The sequence below is a fragment of the Vombatus ursinus genome, unplaced genomic scaffold (genome assembly GCF_900497805.2).
Source record: "Vombatus ursinus unplaced genomic scaffold, bare-nosed wombat genome assembly UNPS02014790.1, whole genome shotgun sequence".
Classification (NCBI taxonomy): Eukaryota; Metazoa; Chordata; class Mammalia; order Diprotodontia; family Vombatidae; genus Vombatus; species Vombatus ursinus.
In genome coordinates, this window is record NW_020954568.1 from 256,247 (window position 1) to 273,379 (window position 17,133).

Consider the following 17,133-nt stretch of genomic DNA (forward strand, 5'->3'; position numbering starts at 1 on the left):
ACACACACACACACACACACACACACACACACACACACACACACACACACACACCCCATGCTTGTTTATTGGTTCTTGGAATCAGGACCTGAGCTGGCTGGGAGAACGTTGCAAGAGTCCCTGTGGGGGGGCCCCACGACCCTAAAAGTGTCTGCCCAGGTGTTCACTGATGGAAGGAAAACTCCCAGAGGGCAGGGATGGGGCCTGTTTGATTTGCTTGTACTGTGCTGACATGGACCAGAACATCCTGACGGGAGTGTTTCCAGCAAATACAAGTGGGAGGGGGCCAGCTCCCCCTCTGAGCTGTCCAGGCTGGTCTCACGGAGGCTCAGGCCAGGTCTTCCCGGCCCTCCCCCACAGAGCGTGCAGTGGGGGAAGGCTGCTGTCCATACCAGGCCCCGGCCTGGCCGCCCACAGGTGACCAGGTGGTGAAAGCAGCCCGAAGCTCTCCCTCCTGCCCCTGCTTCGCCAGGCCTCCAGGCCCACCTGCTTCTGCTCAGCGCTAACCTGAGCCAGCTTGACTTGTCCAGAGTCTCCTGAACCCTTTCATTGGACACACTGCTGGCCTTCCCTCTAGGCCAGGCCCGAGCTCTGATCTGCAGAGTTCAGCCCAACAAGGAGGGCAGGGCCCTGGCTACCTTTAAGGGGCCAGCTCAGCAGTGGGGAGGGGGCTCCCAGAATGGAGCTCCCCTGGTCTGGGGCCTGGGCCCCCGCCTGATGGGATTCAGATTCAGGGAGGAGTCAAACTGGGGGGTCCCCGAGGACCCTTCCTTTGGCCAAAGCAGAAACGGAGGGTCAAACGGGGAGGGCCCCCTGCTGGCAGGTCACCCCCTCCCCTTTGCTCACAGGCAGTAGCTCCGGGGGTTTCTGCTTTGACACAGCAGCATTTGGTCTGATGGAATACAAACACTTGTCATTCTCCACCAGGTGATTTGAACCCAGGCCTTTAGAGTACAAATCCACCCACCCCGTACTCAACGATGCGTGGGAAGGAATCTAATAAAGCAGTGAAGAGTGTTGTGTGGCATTAACCCAGGAAATGGTGTGACGCCCATCACGCTCTGTGTTGGGATTCTGGGGGAGCTGTGTGCTCCTGTCTTGAGCAGGGGATGGTTGTGGGGTGCATGGGGGCCTCTCTTCCACAGGACTGCTGACCAAGGAGGTGCCCAATGGGACTGGGTGAGGCTGGGGGCCAGCACCACTCCCCCCCCACAGCTAGCAGCGTCAGCTCCCCATTGTTTCTGGTCTTCATTTCCTCTGTATTGTTGGGGTTTTTGTTTTTTTGTTTTGGTCTCCTACAGTAGTGGAACAAAGTCCTTCCCTTCACACCCATCCCCAGGGGACTGCAGGTCCACACTGAAAAACGATCCTCCAAGTTGTTGAGCGGCAGCCCAGAGATGTACAAACACCCAGGATACACAACCACGGAGGTGCGGGCCTTTGACCAGCACATACTCACCCCAGCAGACCCAGGTTCGGAGATAGCTGCCTGGGGAGCCAGAAGACACCATAGCTGACCCAGTCACACACACACACACACACACACACCCCATGTTGGCACGATTGAGGAGGAGCGTGGAGGCACATATCAGACCACGGACAGATGTCCCAGTGGACCCGGGCATACTCAGATCTACGCCTAGCACCCTCACACACACACACACACACACACACACACACACACACACACAAGTCTACCACCTGCTCCACCCTCTTTCTAAAAGCCTTGGCCCTTGTCCTTGGTGGACACTTCCCTGGGTATGGGGACATTGAGGAAACAGCACCATTGGGTAGTCAGTGGAGAGGGAGGGAGTCCAGCAGCCTCTCCTCAAAATCTGTCTGAAGCCCTCTTTCTTAGAAACAGGAAGTGAGGGCGGACGCTGGAAGCATTTCCCACATGGTCAGCTCCAAACCTGGGTCCCAAGAGGTTTCTCTGGCCTCTGCTCCCCTAGCCCACTAGCTAGCCTGATCTCAGACTGACTGACTGACTGACTGACTGACTGTCTGAGGCCGTGGGCTCCTGGAGAGAGTGTGGCCTGTGAATCTGCATGGTGGTCTGGTGGCTCTGGACAGTGGTTGGGCCTCACCCTGAACTCAATCCACCGTCGGCTCTTCCCAGACCCCTCCCCACCATCATTCACACTGCCACATTTCTCCAAGACGCAGCCTTTTCCTTGAGGAGTAAAAAGCAAAGAAAACACCGGGGCACCTACCCACACCCATGGACTCAGGCATCGGGGATGCTCATCCACCTGGGGCTGGGGTGGGGGCTTCTGGAGACAAAGGGAGGCGTAGGCCACATGGGGGCAGGAATAGCCCCCAACCCCCAAATCCCGCAGTATGAAAACCACACACACACTCAGGGAGTCAGACTTGTCTCAGGGCCTCTGAGAGGAAACCCCAGAATGGAGAAGGTGCAGAGGGACAAAATGAGGGTTCCCAGTTCTGAATGTGCAAATACACACATGTGCATGTGTGCAGACATGTATGTCCACGTGTGAATGCATGTGTGTACATGCGTATACAATACCTGTGCCTATATTATGTGTGTGTGCGTGTATGTGTATGTATGTGCACGTGTGAGGGCTTGCATACGCGGTTCCACTGACCCTTAGCCTGCTTGGCTGTTTTCGGGAACCCAACGTCTCTGCTCAAGTAAGAGAAGGGCCGAGGGCTGGCTACCTTCACCCCGGGGGGTCTCTCGGATTCCTGGACCACGTTTCCAGCCCAGGGATTTCCAGGAAAATGAAGCCCTGTGCTTTGTTTGAAACACGGAGCATTTCGCAATGAGGCCAGAAGCAGACAAATCTGGAAGCTGAGTCTGCTCCTCCCGGGCCCCCCCCACCCCCGCCACAGCTGGCCACCTCTGCCCCGTGGCCACCAGCAGCTGTCACCGCTCCTGCCATCTTCCCAGCCTTGCTGGCGGGCTGGTACAGCCAAGCCCTCCAGGCCCAGAGCAGCTGAGCCGAGGGGGGGGCGGCTTGTGTTTATCATAAAGGAGGTTTATAGAGCTAATCACTTAACACCGAAGAGAGAGGCCAGCTCCTGCATAGCTAGCACGCTCGCGGTCTGACTCAGTTGAGCTGGGCTGTGGAGACGGACTCTGGGCTGGCTCGTCCAGCCCAGGCACACTTTCGTTTCCAGATTGGGCCAGAGAGGCAATGTCAAGTGCATGTAACCTCTCCCAGCTTGCTCATGGAGCCCCTAATGAGAGGCCTTCCCCTAGCACTTTGCTCAGACTCCCAGTGTGTGGCCCATGGCAGCTGTGAGGGAGGGGAGGGACGAAGACACAGACTGCTCTAGGGACTGCAGCAAGCCCGTTGACTCGGGGAACCCAGGCTCAGTCGGGAAAGGACTGGGAGGGCACAGTGATGGCACTGTTTTCCTGTGCGGACTGGGAACGGGGCTGGGGCTGGACTGGCTTTGGGGCCACAAAAGCTTGTCGTGTCCATGACTAGGGCCTCAATTTCTCCGTCTGTCAAATGAGGGGCCTTGCATTCTCCAAGTCCCTTCCCATTCGAAAGCCTCTGAGTCTCCACTCAGACTCTAGGGAGCTGGGCACTGGGCTCTTGGCCGGCATTCAGAAAGGTTCCCAGGTTTCATGGAAATCCTGGGATGAGGACTAGTCCTTGAAGGAGCGGCGGGATTTAGTTGGGGGAAGGGGTGGAAAAGAAGGCAGGTTGGGAGGCAGAGAAGAGAGGGAGAAAGAACAGAGGGGAGAACAGGGGGGAGAAGGGAGGAGAAGGGATGGGGAGGGGGAGGGGGCTCACTTGGAGTGCTTGGTGGTTGGTTTTTTGTGCGGCTCTCCCTATCTGGTCTTTGTCAGTTGGGTCAGACGCTTTCTTGCGTGAGCTGCTCAGTGCCTTGGGGGGGGGGGGGGCCGAGGAGCCCAATTTCATTTTCCAAGAGCTCTTCCCATGGAGCTGCAAACATCTGGGCTGCTTTGTGCATTGAGCCCAAGCTGATGGGGCCGCGTCATGTATGCAGCAGACTTGTGGGTTAGGGTTAGTGGCAGCCTTCTCTCCTGGTCCGGGACCCCTAGCAGGGAGATTCAAAAACTCATGGGCTGTTAGACACCGCTCAGTCCCTTCTTTTTACAGGCCAGGAAACTGAGGCACCAAGCGGGCAGGAGAGTGGCTCAGGGCTCGTGCCCCAGAGGTCTGGAGGGTCCTCAGCCCCAGCCCCAGGGCTCTTTGCCTCCTTCTTGTTGCTTCTCTTTAGCTCAGGCTGCCACATCCTAGGCATCTTTGCAGAGTACATATACTCTCTGGACAACCCTATGGGACGGGCATCTGGGACACATGGAGGAGATGGAAGCATGGGGGAATTGGTGGTAGGATGGAGCCCAGAAGCCACGGCTATGAGTTTTGCCAATGGAAAATGTCTGATGAGTGGCTATGGAACGAAAAAGGGGTTGCTGCCTGGTTTGGTGAGATGAGGCCTAGTTGGGGAGACCCTGGGCTCCCTGGAAGCAGCAGGAGGATATGTGTTCCCTGGGGAGCCCAATTCCCAGACCCAGGCAAGGGTTGTTCCTTTGAAAGGAGACTGGAGTCAGGGAACTGGCTTCCTGGGTTCCTCTGGCCTCTCTAAGGTGGCTGCAGAATCGTGCTGTCTGCTGGGGGTGGGGGAGTGCGGCACTGCCCTACTGTCTCACCAGCCACACTGCCTGCCCAGTCTTACGTTGGGAGCTACCTCTAAGAAACTCCCCCCTCCCCCTCCCAGTTAGGCCCACGTTTTATTAAAGAAAGCAGCTTAATGAAACAAGGCAGCGCCCAGACACATGGTAAACTTGTTCTCAATTCTGGCGGGGGGCTGACTCAGGTTTCACTCCCACTCTTTTAATGTTTTAGGACTGGCCACATAATCCCTATAAAATGAGAACCAGTTTCAGCCTTGCTGAGCCCAGGGCTCTCTGTCTGGGGGTCTGGGGGGGGGGTGGGGGGGGAACAACACTCCATGTGATTTGGGAATTTAGAGAGGGCCAAGGAGGCCAGAGTGGGAGCAAGAATTTGGGAGTACAGGGGCAGACCAGCTTTCATGAATGGCACCCCTTTGGGTCTTATTTTCTGCCTCCCCCATCCTGGACTCAGGGGTCCTTATTTCTGAAAGAATGCTCCTTCCTTCCTTCTTTCCTTCCTTCCCCTACCTCTACTCCCCTGCACATGGGGACCCTCCCAGTCCCCATCCTTCCTTTGTTCCCCCCACCCCACCCCCCTGCACATGGGGACCCCCCCAGTCCCCATACCTCCCTCCCTCCTTCCCCCTCCCTGCCCAGCCCATTTTCCGACGCCTCATTCAGGTCAATGATTGTGACTCCAATCCTGAGAAACCCTGCTGACTGTCAACAGTGTTTATTGAGTGTGTGCAGAGCCAGCCCTGGTGGGAGGGCTCTGGGGGAGGGGGAACAGGGGAGAGAACTGCCAGAGGTGTAAGTGAAGGACTAGCCTGGGCTCGTGGGGGAGCAGGCCAGCCGAGACAGGACCAACACAGACACGCACACGCACACTCACTCACACACTCGTGGGGACCATGCACACGTATCAGTGCAAACGAACTAGTGCAATTGGAGTCTGTAAGGGCTTCAGGGTCGCTGAATCGAGGGACATCACATGTGGGGGGATGGGTGGGGGGCTGGAGGGAGAGGGGGACGGTAAAGCCAGGATCAGGGGGAGGGGTGGAGTGGGGGGGAGGGGATCTCTCATCATGGAAAGCTTCCAGGAGGTGATGGATTTTGAGGGGAGAAAACAGAGGCTGAGTTATTGGCAGAACATTGTGGAGAGTGGGGGGCTTAGGTCTTTCTCGTGTAGGGCTTCTGGGAGCATCTCAGTTGTAGGGCTTTTCTTGTCTACTTGGAGGTTCTCTCTTCTCTGGGTGAGGGGATTCAGCACCCCCAGTGGGTCAGCATTCTTCTCTCTGCTGTCAACACAACGATCCAGGGTCTTGGGCCTGTCGCCTGTGAAAGCACGGACATGATCAATGTAGCTAGCCCTCCATGGGGAATTCAGGCATAAGGGACAAAGGCCCCCATGGGCAGCACAGAGAAGGGTCGGTTTGTGCTCACCTTTCTAGCCATGCTGTCTGAATCAAGTGGCACCTTGTTAGCAGATGGAAAAGGTCCTGTCCTGGGCATTGCTGCTGGGCTGGGACCTTTGCCAGGATGTAATCTGTAAGTGCAGGAGAGGAGGTGTGAGCCCGGCCACCTCCGACCTGGCGGCCTGGGGGGGCTCTTTCCCCGTGGCTCACTCCTTTTACATGGGAGCCTTAGGTCCCCAACTGGCAGTAGCTTACCCTTTCTTCATGCCCGCACGCTTATGCCTGGGGGGAGTTGGCTGGGTAAGAAAGGCTCCTTCCCTGACTGCTGCTAGATCAGTGAAGTGATCAGTTGATTGATCTGGCAAGAAGAAGGAAGGTGATGGGGATTAGAAAGGGTTGACTTGGAGCCAGGTGTGTGTGTGTGTGTGTGTGTGTGTGTGTGTGTGTGTGTGTGTGTGTGTGTGTTGGGGGGTTCATTGTATAGCAGGATACAGGATGTTGGACTCTTGCCCTGGCCTCAGTCCCACACCTCTGTGTCCTGGGGATCCTGCTGTTCCGGACTTTGAGCTAATGCTGGGGAAGTCAGGAGGCACATGGCAGGTGGGGGAAGACAGATAGAGAGGCAGGGTGGGGCAATGGAAGGAAAATTGGTCCTGGCTTTACTTGTGGCAATCGCTCTCTACGTGACATTGGGCAGGTTCCCCTGGGGCCTCGGTTTCCCCATCTGTGTTCTCTCAGGTCCTGGCAGGAGGGCCTGGGAAATCTGAGGGGCCATGAGATTCACTCACCTTTACAGAGCCTGGACGGTCACTCCCATCTACTCATGTCTGTGCCACTGGTCTCCTTCTGACTGATTAGCATGGCGATTGCAACCCTGGCATCAGTGTTTTTCTGATGATACCCCACTTTTTCCTACAAGGACCAAACCACAAAGTACATGGAGGCTGCGTGTTCATAAGTGAGACAAACCTTCCACCCTCAGCCCCCTTGAGACCTAAGCCCGCGGGGCTCTGTAGTAAGAGGGACGTGCTGGGACAGAACGTCCAGCCCCAGGGGCAGTGGCTCAACGTGGGTATTCTTCCAGCTGAGCTCAGGGCCCCCACCCTTCCCCTCTCCCTCATGCTCAGCCGCCATCTGATGCCCCCATCTCAGACCCCCACTCACCGTTCTCGGCCCTTCGTGGCGCCTCCGACTTTCATCTCCCTCGTTCATTCACTTCGGGGGCCCACTGCATGTGCTCTTCCCCTCTGCCATCTCGTTCTGATGTGACTTCAGATGACTCGGGGAGCTTCGCTTCAGGACTGGCTCCCCCTAGCCACCCTCGGGGGGTCTTCAATCACTGAAGCCCTCCCAGCTCGCGGGGCCCCTCCGCGCGCCCCCTTCCAGCCAGATTCGCGTCCCAAACCAACCTCTGCTCCTTCATGGTGAGCCATTTCTCTGCTGCCCTCACTAGCACCCTCGACACCCCGGCATCCTTGGCCTTCCGCTGCGCGTTTGCTAGGTCAGCCCCAGGAGCAGGAGCGGATAAAGCAGACAGTGCTTGGAGCCTCCACTGTTTGCTTTCTCCGCTCCGGCTCCCGGGCTGCAAAGAGTTCCTGGAGAAGGTGGCAGGAGCGAGCACCTCCCCTGGCCTAGCTAGCCTCAGCCTGCCTGCCTGCCTGCCTGCCTGCCTGCCCAGGGGCATCCCGCTCCTTCCCGCGGTCTCTCTGCAGATGCCTTCGCCTCGCAGCGAGGAGCCGGAGGTCATCGGCAGCTTTTCTGTCTGTTCTCCCTCGCTCAGCCCGAGGACCTGGCTCCCTGGTCCTCCGCCCGGCTCTCTCCAGGATCCTAGCCGCCTTGGCTCGACTAGTCTCCTTTGAGAGCTACCCTAGTTCTCGTCTCTCCTCCGTGGCCCAGCGAACGGACCTTTTGGTCTACACCGCCTGTCTCCCTCGCCTGGCTGCTTCTCCTCTCCAGCAGCTGACTCAAGTTGGCCGCTGCTGGTCTGGTGGTGTTCTTCACCTCCTCCTTCCTGACGTTTTCCCCCTGCCCTCCATGAAGCTACATTTTCTGGGTCTCTTTCCATCTTTCTGGTTACTCCTCGGTCTCCGCTGATTATGTCTGTCTTCCCCTCCTGCTCTGCAGCTTGGGGCTCACCCTGAGGCTCAGCTTTCAATCCTGATCTTGTCCTCCTGCTTCTCTGTCCTGATCTAGTCCCCTTTCAAGGCCTCTAAGGGGAAGCAAGCGAGCCCTTTCCCCTCTCTGTCCCTCAGCGACTCCATCTCTAAAACGACGAGGCTGGAGAAGACCTACCTCTCTGGTCCCTGCGAGCTCAGACAATCGGGCTTCTCTGGGTCTGCAAGCACGCGGCTCCGTCAGCGCGCGGCTCCGTAAGCGCACGGCTCGAGCGCTAAGATATTGCCTACTTCCAACCCCACCTTGGCTCGTCTCCCGGTTTGTCTCCCTCTCACCTACAACTGTGCAGAGAATCTCAGAATGTCTGAGCTCGAAGGGCCCTGAGACATCACTTGGTCCAAGCCCCTCATTCTACAGACGAGGGAGCAGAGGCACAGAGCGTGGAAAGCACGTGTGGCTAAGTGGTGCCGCTGCCTGGAAGGGCTGAGCTCTTCGCCCAGCCCTGCACTGCGGCGTCCGCCTCGCCATCCTGCCTGCCAGAGCGCCCCCCATCCTGACCTACCCTCGGTGGCACCGCCATCTCCTTCCCTGCCGTCTGTCCCTGCCCTCCCATTGCCCAGGCCACCTCGCACGAATCCTTGTACGAGGTGGCCTGGCCACTGGCAGGAAACAGCCCCACGACCAGCACCAACAGATTCAAACGGTAAATGCTCCTCTCCTGATCAAGCCCATCTCCCGCGGCGGCCACCGGGGCACCGTCCAAGCTGGTCCCCCTCTACATGCTCCGAGCTTTCCGCTCTGGAGCGAGACCGGACTGGCCCTGTCCAAGCCCCACCCCCCACCCGCCTTTCTGCCCCGGCCCGGGGCCCTTTTCAAGAGGGGAGAGCCCCGCCTGGAATGCCCTCCCCACACCGCTCAGCCAATCCCTGGCTTGCCCATCCTTCAGGGCGCACATGGAGCCCCACCCTCCTCTGGGGGCCATTCCAGCCCGCAGCCACCCCTCCCCTCCCTGCCCCCAATTCCCCAAACTCTTCCTGTCAGCTCGCCAACCCTTGGCTCTCATCCACTTCCTCCCAGGGGCATACGTAGGTCTCTTGCCCACGTTTGCCCATCCTCTCGCTCACCCCAACTAGAGTGGAAGCCCCTGGAGGGTAGGGACCATTTCCACTCTTTGGGTCTCCCCCATATCAGCCAAGCACAGGGCTGGGTGCAGAAATATACTGTTGACCAAATTCAGAGATTGATTCACTAAGTATGGGACCCAGGGTCTGTCCAAAAAGTGGGGCCTCGCAGGCCCTAAGACCTTTGCTTGGGAAGGGATTGGAGGAGGACAAGTGGGGTTTGCCCTGGAGTCTCTGTGCTGCCCCTTGGGTTGGGGCGGATAAGCAGAAAGAAGGGAAAGAGAAGCCAGGGTCGCAGGAAGTCAGGCCACATAGAGCGGGGACCTGGAAAAGAGGGGGGTGGAGGAAAGACCTGGGGCTTCAGCGTCCTGCCCCAGATTTTAGGGTCCCCCTCGTCCACCTTAGGCTGGGATCCCCATTTCCTTGCTTCCCCACCCGGGAACAATGCGACCTGTCTGCAAGTTCAGGCTTGGCTGCCTGGCGGCTGAGGAGGCTCTTGGGCGCGCCCTGGTGGTTCCAAACAGGCCAAGAACCGCGAACCACTGCTGGAACCGCGGCAGCGCCTGACCCTCCGGTCCGCTGGGGCGGGCGCTGGGCCCTGTGCTGGAAGGCCTACCATGGGGGTCAGCCCTGTGGCAGCAGAGGACTGAGCAACAAGGACATTAGAGATCCAGCCTCTCCGATCCTCTGCAAGGATTTGCCATGGGCTGAAAAGCTGCTTCTTGGCTGACTCCCCAAGGCCCTAGGGCGCCAAACTGCCAATAGGCTTTCAGGGCCCAGCCAGTGGCCCAAGGCTCCAACTAAGGCCTCCCTGGTTTGGGGGGCTGTCCGGGCTGTGAATGTGACTTAAGCATGAGAATCCCCTTTGTGGGTGCCCCAGTCCTGGCTGGTAGCTTCCAGGTGGAGAGCTAGACCCAGCGGCCTTTGCTGCCCCCACCTGGCCCATCGTGAGCATAACCAGCCTGCGTGGACCGCGGCTTCTCCCTAGAACCGTGCCCATGGCGTACTGCCACGTAGGCAGGGCTAGGAGAGGGTGGCTTGTTGGTGCTGGGGGCCCTGCCAGCATCCCTGAGGCCTTCTTGAGCATTTGGTTCAAGGGGCTCTAGGTCTGCGCTGCTCAAGCGTGCTGGACCCACTGAGAGAAGAGAGCCCCTGAAGGAGGGGGTGGGTTGGAGAAGCATCTATCCTGAGACAGCAGAACCTGAGTTAGACACCCACAATGAACAAGTCTGCCACCACTGGGGTCCGCCGCGGCCACCTGGGTCTGCCGCTGCCGCTGCTGGTGTCTCCGCCTTTGCTGCCACCATTGGGATCTGCCTTTCCCAAGGTTATGGAGAACCTTAGGGACCACTGAGGCTGGGATAGTGTTTGCAGGAGAGCTTAGTACAGCCCTCTGATCACCCCCCCAAGCTCTAGGCAGTCATTCCTTTCTCTCTCCACCTCCCTCATTCTCTAAACCCCAATTAGCTCCTGCTCCCTATTCACGTGAAGCCTGCTTATCTTCAGACTTCCTCTGAAATGGCTTCCCAACCAGAGACACAAGGAACTCCCCAGGGCAGGAACCGAGCAGTCCTCTCCTTGGGCGTTTCCCTTCTTCCCTCAGCAGAGCCCATGGATAGGCTCTCTGAAGATATTGAGCCAAATGAAATCAGGGCCCGGGGCCTGGCATGAAGGTGGGACCCATAGCATCTTTGCTCGGCATGGCTTAGAAGGGGACAAGTGGGGTTCACCCTAGAGCCCCACTTTGGCCACATAGGTTGGGGTGGATGAGAAGAAACGAGGGAAGGAGAGGCCAAGGTCCCAGGAAGTGAGGTCACCACAGAGAGGGGACATAGAAGTAGGGTGTCAGTGTCTTGCCCCAAACTAAGGGGCTCCCTTGTCGACCCCAGGCTGTGATCCCCATTTCCTGACCCCACTGGCTTCCCCTCCAGGGAACAGAGCATCTTCTCAGTGAGCTTAAACTCAGGCTGGCACCTTAGCTGCTCTTGGGCGCGCCCTGGCGGATCCAAGCAGGCCTTGATCCCGCGAACCCCCGCAAAGCGGTAGAACATTAGACTCCCCTAAGCAAGGGCCAAGGGGGCGTTTGCATAGAATGGCACTCTAAAGGGACCCCGAGGCACGTGCAGAGGCCAGCTCCCACTGGGCGGGGATGGGCTTGGGCACTTTGGCGGCTCTTGGGCGTTAGTCTAAGCTGTGCACCCTGTACCAGTGGGGACGCCAGAGTGGCCAACCGATATGAACCCACAGATATGAAGACCCAGAGGCCTCTGAGAGTCCCCACTCCTGTTCTCTGCTTTGGCCAAGCAGGAGAGCCAGACCTGTCGGACTTTGCTGCCACCGTCTGGCCCATCCCGAGCATAACCAGCCCTTGGCGGCGGCGGCGGCAGAAGCTTCAGCCGCGGCGGCGGCTTTTCCTTTGGACCCTGCCCAACGGGGGTGCCCCGGGCAAGGTAGGGCCAGGAGATGGAGCACTGGGGCTGGGGGTCCTGCCTGAGCCCTGGGGCCTGGTGCTCCATTAATGAGGTCCTCAACCTTAGGGCCACAGCCAGACCCAGCTGGGCGCCTGGGGGATGGAAGCAGGTGGTGGATGGTGACCTCCAGATCCCCAACAGCATATAGAGAGGCTTTGCCCCAGGCTCCCCGAACATGAGGCAGAGCCCAGGGCTGGGGATGCCCCTCCATTTACCAGGGTCCCCTGTTTCCACCGTACTGGCTTCCCTGCTGGGGCTCCGGCTTCCCAGCAGGTCAAAGAGAAGCGTCGTACTCCTGGGTACCCCCACCTGGAGCTGGAGCGTCCAGGCCACTGTTTGGGGCCACCAAGGCGGGTCGCTGGCTCAGGGCTGAGCAGAAAGTCTAGGCCTGGCACTGGCCGTGGCATTAAGCCTTTCCTTGGGGCACCTGCAGACTTTAGATGCTGGCGGCAACACTATCAGGGGTCCCTCTTCCCCTGTTGGGTGCCAAGCCACTAGAGGGCCCAAAGCCACAAGTGGGGCCCACTGGGACGTGGGGGACTCGGGGGCGGGGGTGGCTTGAGCGTGGGGGTCCCCTATCAGGACACTCCATACCCCCCAACCCACATGCTTATTTCTGGCGCGGTGGCCGACCTGTGCTTCCCCCGTCTGGCCCATTCTGGGAAGGGTGTGCCTACGTCAGGAGAACGAGGGTGGGGTGGAAGTCTGCTGCTGAGGGTGCCCTCCTGGGCTAGGGCCTCAGTCTCTGCAGCGAGGAGCCTGAGGGCAGCTTTTCTGCCATGAGCTTAAGGTCACGGTTGTCCAAGCCTGGGGCTAGCCCCACCCCCACCCCATCCAGTTTTAGCCAAGAAGCCCTGGAGGGCTAGCTCTTTTTCACATTCATAGACTTACTACCTATTCTGTAGATTGAATGACTGAATCCCCCCCACCCCTCTGCCGAGCACTGAGCTGGGCTGACTCCAGCCATCTGCCCTAACCTGGGAGGGACCACCTGGATGAACCCCTCTCCTTAACCCTCCATTCCAAAACCCGTCACCCCTTTTCTTTTCAAGCCCCTCCCCCCACAGCTGACCTGCCCACTTTTGCTGTTCTTTTCCCATTCTGCTTCCCCAGTTAGACCCCTTCCTTCCCCATGGTCTCCAAGAAGGACTGGATTGACCAGACAGGCAGCAGTCACTGGCACTAACCCACTTTCTGTCTGCTACTGCCCCGGAGCTGGCTGGGCCTCTCTGACGTTTGTCTGTCTGTCTGTCTGTCAGTCTCTAGCTGTCTCCTTCTCCCTCTGTCTCCTTGTTTCTGTTTCTCTTTGACTTTCTGTCTCTGCTGATCTCTCTCTTCTCTTTCTCTGTCTGTGTCTCTGTCTCGGTCTTTCTCTCCACAATGAGACAGTACATTTCTCCATGGCAGGGGCCGCCCCCTTCTTCCCTTGTACTTCTTACCATGGCCAGCATAGGGCCTCCTGGTGACCCCAGTGGCATCATAGGAGAGGGACAGAATTGTTAGGTTTTCTTTCGAGTTAGGCACTCTGGGTGGGTCACTTTTTCCCCTCTAGCCTCCATCAGAGCTAAGACTCAGCCCTTCTGTCTTTTGCCTCCCAGCCTCAAGCTCAGGAGGTCCTGCCTGGTACGTCCTCCTAGGGTTGGTTTCACCTTCTCCACCTCCTGGCCCAGGCCACCTGGACATACTCTGGTGTCCTTCTAGAAGGAGGATCCTTCCAGCTCTGGGCAGAGGAGGAGAAGGTGCAGAGGGGTCGCATAGGGTCTTCCTTCTGCCCAATGTCCCAAACTTGAAAGCCAGGACAAACCCTAGGGATACTGGAAGGAAGCTGGGTTCCTGCCCGTTGTGATCTGTGGCCCCTCTCTCTCTGGCTGGAGTGGTTTTTGTTTGCTGTCTGTAAGCTGGTAGTGGGGGTTTTTCCAATGGTCTGCATCCAGGCGAGGACCTAGAGAGAAATGGAGTGGGCCCCGGGCTACTAACTCCTTGGGCAAAGGGGTTCAAGCACTTGGGGTGGTGGCTGTTACTGAGACCATGTTTTCCCATAAGATTTTGCTCCGGGCCCAGGCCCCGGTCCTCGAGCTGCCCCAACGCTTGACTCCTCCTGGGCACCAATGCCACGCCTTCGTCCCTCCCTTTCCCAGCCTCCCTCAGTGGCTCATCTAGGAAAAATCAGGCAGGCCGGTGGCTTCCCTTCGCCAAGAGGGTAAGAGGAAGAGCCACCAGGTGTGGGGGGCCTTTCCATTTGAAAATGAGAAAATAGGATGGCTGACGTTCAGTTTCCACTGGGGAAATGAAATGAGAAGTGTGTGCTTTGGTTTCCATGGGAGGATTCAGGAGTTTCTAATGGTGTTAGCAGAGGTCACTGGGGAGTGGCCGAATGAATCGTGACTATTTAAGGAAAAGTGCCTGAAGTGATAAGCCCGAGCATTCAGCTGCTGCCAGGTAACGGCCTCTGGGAGCTGGGCTGGTCCTGACTCCAGCTGCTGGGGCCCATTCTTCCTGGGCCAGGATTCAGCCAGCGCTTGCCATGAAAAGAACGCAATTAGGGTTAGGGTTAGGGTCATCTCTGTTGCCCCCCACCCCGACCCCAGCACCGCTTGTCTGGCCTGTACGGGGCTGGGGAAGCGACTGTCGGGCTTTGGACACAGCAGACCCCAAAGAGGGTGGGCCAGGGAGCCGACGAACAGACCCCAGGCTCAGCTACTTGTCTGGAGTTTCCCGGTGAGGCTAGCCCTCCCTCAAGGCAGGCCCGCTTCAGAGGTCGGCCCTCTGATACAGGGTCCTTGAGGGAGACAAGCCGAAGGGCCTTAAGCCCTCTTGAGCTAAAGCAGACCTGCACCCCAGCGTGGCCTCCAGTTAACCCTTTTCCTGTGTGTGTGTGGAGGGGGACGGCCTTGCTTTCAGCAGCACTGGCTCTCTGAGGATGACTGGGCAGGGACCGTCTGCCTGTGGCCAGCCAAACTCGGGCCGAGTCAGTTCATGCGGAACGAGACAATGCAAAGCGCTCTGTGGAAGAGCCAGGAGGCCCGGGGTGGCATCCCAGGCCGGCCCTTCATTTCCTCTGGGCCTCTGGGCCCGCTCGCTTGGCTTTCTGGGCCTCGGGCTTCCTCTCTGTAAATAGGACAGTGACTTGCTGAGGTCCGCTCTGTTCCTGTGCTCCTAGGCCCCCTGAGGGATGCAGGTGGACGCGGAAGCAGACCAGCATGGAGAGAGAATTCAGTTAGGGCCACTTCCACCACTGGCCCAAGCAGGAGGGTGGCTTGAGTGCTCAGGGTTCTGGCTCAGTAGCAGGCGTGGCCACTCTGGCCCACTATCGGGAGGGGGCTTTCTGCTTAGCCGCATTCCCACCCTCTGGTTCTGGGAATCAGGGAGCATCTTCCAGTGTGGACAGGGTCTTTACTGTGCAAGGACTCCATCTTCTTCCATTCCCCCTTCCCTTCCCTACCAGCTTTCTTGCCGGGAAACCCCCATTTGAATCCACGTGGGAAGCTCTGTGTTCAAAGCTTCCCAGAAGACTGTAGCTCATGTTGGCTCCTTTTGCATTCCCTGTCTGGTCTCCCCAGTGAATACCTTATTATGCACACGCTAATAAGCTTGCCTTTAATTGTGGGGGCTGTCACACTCTGCTTTCTATTGTGGGCTCTTGTTTTGTGTGGGAGAGCTCTGTCTGCCCAGCTCGACCAGGAGGGCCTGGGGGGGCTGAGGCTGGGGCTGGGGCTGCCCATTCTCTTTTTGCCATTGGACCACCCCAGCATGCGGCACAGGGCTAGGTGCTGAGAAGGCCTACGCTTGTTCAGAAGCCCTGGGTCAGACCTTCAGCGAGGCAGAGCCTATTTGTAAGGAGGTCACCCTGCCCTAGGCTCAGCAGGGTTCTTAGTGGGGATTTCCCCCAAACAGGGTGTGCTCAGAGTGTGGCCCACATGGCCTGGGTCTGGATGTGGAATGTCAGAAGTGTAAGGACACCTTACACATGATGCTTTGGCTGTCGCGTTCAGGCCCTTCCCCATTCACACATGATTGGCGTCCTCCCCAAAACCCTGTCAGAGAAGGAGCCAGGGCCACGGAAGGGTGCCACCTTTCTGAACCAATAAGCGTTGCCCTTTTCTCAGTCATATCCCTGCCCCCCCACCTCCAGGAAGGTGTGGAGCAGGGGCCATGGGAACTCCGCAGGAAGCTAATCTTCCTCCATGGGACACCCTTCTCTCTTCCTTGGCCGATGCAGCCCACGTGGCTGGCCATCCTGGGCAGGGATGTGCCTACATCTGTTCCCAAAGCCCTTCACACAAGGCGATTTCTTAAAAAGGGATTTGCTTTGGAGTTTTCTGGCCTTGATTTTTTCTAGCCCGCAGTTAGGCAGGGACTAGTCCCTGGGCCTCCTGCCTCGGAGCCTTGGGCACTTCCTAGGCAAAGTGGGGTGGCCAGATGAAGGCTAGCCCGGTGGGGGGGGCGGGGGGAGTTGCAGGGAGGAGAAACCTCTCTTATTACTCTAACAATGCTTGGGATAAGGATTCCCCTCCCAAAGCTAATCTACCTACTCTTATTTCTTTTTCTATAAAGAAGGGGTTTAATGAATGTTATTAATAAGTGAACCCCAACAGTCCAGGAGCACTAGAATCTCAGACTTGCTTGCTTGCCAATCCCCTTCCTCCCCTTCGTCTCAGTTTCCTCATGTGTAAATGAAGCGGTTTGGCTTTCATCCTTCCTTAGGCTTCTGCCGCTGAGGAACGAGCAAAGAGCAGAGGTGAAGATTGTTCTTAGAACCAGGCACCAGCCCCCAACTGGCTTGACCAGAGCCTCAGAAGAGGGGGTGAGCAGGGAACTGCGGTCATTTGGGCAAGCCTCCCCACAGTCCCCATTCCCACCAGAGTGTGGATCAGGAAGGCTGCCCTTGAGGACTGGGGGGCACGATGATGGGAGGAATTTGAGTGAGGGGCTGGGGGAGGCAAAGCCAAGCTAAGCCTGGCTCCAGCTCTGCAGAATGAGAGATTGTCTTCGAAGAGAAAAGGCTGAGCTTGACCTTCTACTCACCCCACTCTCCTCCCCCAAGGCTTCGAAGAGGTGTTGTTTCCGATTGGACCAGTGTTGGGGGGAGAGGGGAGGAAGAGTTCTTAGAAGAGACTTCCTGGTTAACTCATTTTCCTCTCCCGAGACTCTCAGGGGAGCAATCGAGCTGGAGCAAGAGGGATGGGGATGATATGATGCAGCCAAGTGACTGGAGATGGGTCAGCTGGAGGGAGCACCAGGCTGGGCCTCACTGCTGGAGCCTCGGAGGCAGTGCTCACTCTGCCCACCCGAGGACGATCCCCCCTGCGTGGGGAGGCCCCCCCCGGTGTGGGAGAGGTCCCTCCAGCTTGGGGAAGGTCCCCCGGCTTGGGGAGGGTCCCCCCGGCTTGGGG

The 17,133-nt window shown here is 58.2% G+C and overlaps 1 long non-coding RNA gene across 1 annotated transcript; it reads right to left on the minus strand.

Annotated features, from left to right (window-relative positions):
* Positions 1–5,355: 5,355 nt before the first annotated feature.
* LOC114047786 lies at positions 5,356–7,694 on the minus strand. The gene is made up of 5 exons (XR_003569671.1): positions 7,198–7,694; positions 6,822–6,945; positions 6,289–6,391; positions 6,062–6,164; positions 5,356–5,953 (listed from the first exon to the last, which is right to left on the minus strand). It is a non-coding gene; the product is annotated as an uncharacterized LOC114047786 (long non-coding RNA).
* Positions 7,695–17,133: the final 9,439 nt, after the last annotated feature.